This window comes from Oncorhynchus tshawytscha, unplaced genomic scaffold (assembly GCF_018296145.1).
Source record: "Oncorhynchus tshawytscha isolate Ot180627B unplaced genomic scaffold, Otsh_v2.0 Un_contig_7519_pilon_pilon, whole genome shotgun sequence".
Lineage (NCBI taxonomy): Eukaryota > Metazoa > Chordata > Actinopteri > Salmoniformes > Salmonidae > Oncorhynchus > Oncorhynchus tshawytscha.
In genome coordinates this window covers 25,001-29,084 of record NW_024607577.1, presented here as the reverse complement: position 1 = coordinate 29,084, position 4,084 = coordinate 25,001, and positions in this window count along the sequence as shown.

Here is a 4,084-nt window from a genome sequence, read left to right as displayed (position 1 = left end):
AACAGGGAGTACAGGAGAGGGCTCAGAACGCACCCTTGTGGGGGCCCCCAGTGTTGAGGATCAGCGGGGAGGAGATGTTGTTGCCTACCCTCACCACCTGGGGGCGGCCCGTCAGGAAGTCCAGTACCCAGTTGCACAGGGCGGGGTCGAGACCCAGGGTCTCGAGCTTGATGACGAGCTTGGAGGGTACTATGGTGTTGAATGCCGAGCTGTAGTCGATGAACAGCATTCTCACATAGGTATTCCTCTTGTCCAGATGGGTTAGGGCAGTGTGCAGTGTGGTTGAGATTGCATCGTCTGTGGACCTATTTGGGCGGTAAGCAAATTGGAGTGGGTCAAGGGTGTCAGGTAGGGTGGAGGTGATATGGTCCTTGACTAGTCTCTCAAAGCACTTCATGATGACGGATGTGAGTGCTACGGGGCGGTAGTCGTTTAGCTCAGTTACCTTAGCTTTCTTGGGAACAGGAACAATGGTGGCCCTCTTGAAGCATGTGGGAACAGCAGACTGGTATAGGGATTGATTGAATATGTCCGTAAACACACCGGCCAGCTGGTCTGCGCATGCTCTGAGGGCGCGGCTGGGGATGCCGTCTGGGCCTGCAGCCTTGCGAGGGTTAACACGTTTAAATGTCTTACTCACTTCGGCTGCAGTGAAGGAGAGACCGCATGTTTCCGTTGCAGGCCGTGTCAGTGGCACTGTATTGTCCTCAAAGCGGGCAAAAAAGTTATTTAGTCTGCCTGGGAGCAAGACATCCTGGTCCGTGACTGGGCTGGGTTTCTTCCTGTAGTCCGTGATTGACTGTAGACCCTGCCACATACCTCTTGTGTCTGAGCCGTTGAATTGAGATTCTACTTTGTCTCTGTACTGGCGCTTAGCTTGTTTGATAGCCTTGCGGAGGGAATAGCTGCACTGTTTGTATTCAGCCATGTTACCAGACACCTTGCCCTGATTAAAAGCAGTGGTTCGTGCCTTCAGTTTCACACGAATGCTGCCATCAATCCACGGTTTCTGGTTAGGGAATGTTTTAATCGTTGCTATGGGAACGACATCTTCAACGCACGTTCTAATGAACTCGCACACCGTATCAGCGTATTCGTCAATGTTGTTGTCTGACGCAATACGAAACATCTCCCAGTCCACGTGATGGAAGCAGTCTTGGAGTGTGGAGTCAGCTTGGTCGGACCAGCGTTGGACAGACCTCAGCGTGGGAGCTTCTTGTTTTAGTTTCTGTCTGTAGGCAGGGATCAACAAAATGGAGTCGTGGTCAGCTTTTCCGAAAGGGGGGGCGGGGCAGGGCCTTATATGCGTCGCGGAAGTTAGAGTAACAATGATCCAGGGTCTTTCCACCCCTGGTTGCGCAATCGATATGCTGATAAAATTTAGGAAGTCTTGTTTTCAGATTAGCCTTGTTAAAATCCCCAGCTACAATGAATGCAGCCTCCGGATAAATCGTTTCCAGTTTGCAGAGAGTTAAATAAAGTTCGTTCAGAGCCATCGATGTGTCTGCTTGAGGGATATATGCGGCTGTGATTATAATCGAGAAAGAGAATTCTCTTGGTAGAATGCGGTCTACATTTGATTGTGAGGAATTCTAAATCAGGTGAACAGAAGGATTTGAGTTCCTGTATGTTTCTTTCATCACACCATGTCACGTTGGCCATAAGACATACGCCCCCGCCCCTCTTCTTACCAGAAAGATGTTTGTTTCTGTCGGCGCGATGCGTGGAGAAACCCGCTGGCTGCACGCTTGGATTGCGTCTCTCCAGTTAGCCATGTTTCCGTGAAGCAGAGAAACGTTACAATCTCTGATGTCCCTCTGGAATGCTACCCTTGCTCGGATTTCATCAGCCTTGTTGTCAAGAGACTGGACATTGGCAAGAAGAATGCTAGGGAGTGGTGCATCGATGTGCCCGTCTCCAGTCTGACCAGAAGACCGCTTCGTTTCCCTCTTTTTCTGAGTAGTTTTTTTGGGTCGCTGCATGTAATCACCATTGTCCTGGTTGTAAGGCAGAACACAGGATCCGCGTCGCGAAAAACATATTCTTGGTCGTACTGATGGTGAGTTGACGCTGATCTTATATTCAGTAGTTCTTGTCGGCTGTATGTAAAGAAACCTAAGATGACCTGGGGTACTAGTGTAAGAAATAACACGTAAAAACAAAAACTGCATAGTTTCTAGAACGCGAAGCGAGGCGGCCATCTCTGTCGGCGCCGGAAGTAAAAGCCTTGCATGACCCTAGGACACCCCAGTTATACTGAGGCCCCTGACCCTAGGTCACCCCAGTTATACTGAGGCCCTTCAGACTCTGTCCCTAGGACACCCCAGTTATACTGAGGCCCTTCAGACTCTGTCCGTAGGACACCCAAGTTATACTGAGGCCCCTGTCCCTGGGACACCCCAGTTATACTGAGGCCCTTCAGACCCTGTCCCTAGGACACCCCAGTTATACTGAGGCCCCTTCAGACCCTGTCCCTAGGACACCACAGTTATACTGAGGCCCCTGTCCCTAGGACACCCCAGTTATACTGAGGGCCCTTCCGACTCTGTCCCTAGGACACCCCAATTATACTGTGGCCCCTGTCCCTAGGACACCCCAGTTATACTGAGGGCCCTTCAGACTCTGTCCCTAGGACACCCCAGTTATACTGAGGCCCTGACCCTAGGACACCCCAGTTATACTGAGGCCCTTCAGACCCTGTCCCTAGGACACCCCAGTTATACTGAGGGCCCTTCAGACTCTGTCCCTAGGACATCCCAGTTATACTGAGGCCCCTGTCCCTAGGACACCCCAGTTATACTGAGGCCCCTGTCCCTAGGACACCCCAGTTATACTGAGGGCCCTTCAGACTCTGTCCCTAGGACACCCCAGTTATACTGAGGCCCCTGTCCCTAGGAACCCCAGTTATACTGAGGCCCCTGTCCCTAGGACACCCCAGTTATACTGAGGCCCTTCAGACCCTGTCCCTAGGACACCCCAGTTATACTGAGGCCCTTCAGACCCTGTCCCTAGGACACCACAGTTATACTGAGGCCCCTGTCCCTAGGGACACCCCAGTTATACTGAGGCCCCTGTCCCTAGAACACCCCAGTTATGGACTGAACTCTATAATAACACACACACACACACACACACACACACACACACACCCTCCACACATTAGTGACTGCTGTTTAGTGACTGCTAAAAAAAAAAAAACTGCATAGTTTCCTAGGACGCGAAGCGAGGCGGCCATCTCTGTCGGCGCCTGACCTCAATCCTATAGAAAATGTGTGGGCAGAACTGAAAAAGTGTGCGAGCAAGGAGGCCTGCAAACCTGACTCCGTTACACCAGCTCTGTCAGGAGGAATGGGCCAAAATTCACCCAACTTATTGTGGGAAGCTTGTGGAAGGCTACCTGGAAACGTTTGACCCACGTTAAACAATTTAAAGGCAATGCTACCAAATGCTAAAGGAGTGTATGTAAACTTCTGACCCACTGGGAATGTGATGAAAGAAATAAAAGCTGAAATAAATAATTCTCTCTACTATTATTCTGACATTTCACATTCTTAAAATAAAGTGGTGATCCTAACTGACCTAAAACAGGGAATTTTTACTAGGATTAAATGTCAGGGATTGTGAAAAACTGAGTTTAAATGTATTTGGCTAAGGTGTATGTAAACTTACGACTTCAACTGTATATCTTTGTTTATTAATGTGTGTATCTATGTTAACATGTATATCTCTGATTAATGTGTGTATCTATGTTAATGTGTATCTATGGTAACATGTATATCTCTGTTTAATGTGTGTGTGTATCTATGTTAATGTGTATCTATGGTAACATGTATATCTGTTTAATGTGTGTGTATCTATGTTAATGTGTATCTATGGTAACATGTATATCTCTGTTTAATGTGTATGTATCTATGTTAATGTGTATCTATGGTAACATGTATATCTCTGTTTAATGTGTGTGTATCTATGTTAATGTGTATCTATGGTAGCATGTATATCTCTGATTAATGTGTGTATCTATGTTAATGTGTATCTATGGTAACATGTATATCTCTGTTTAATGTGTGTATATCTATGTTAATGT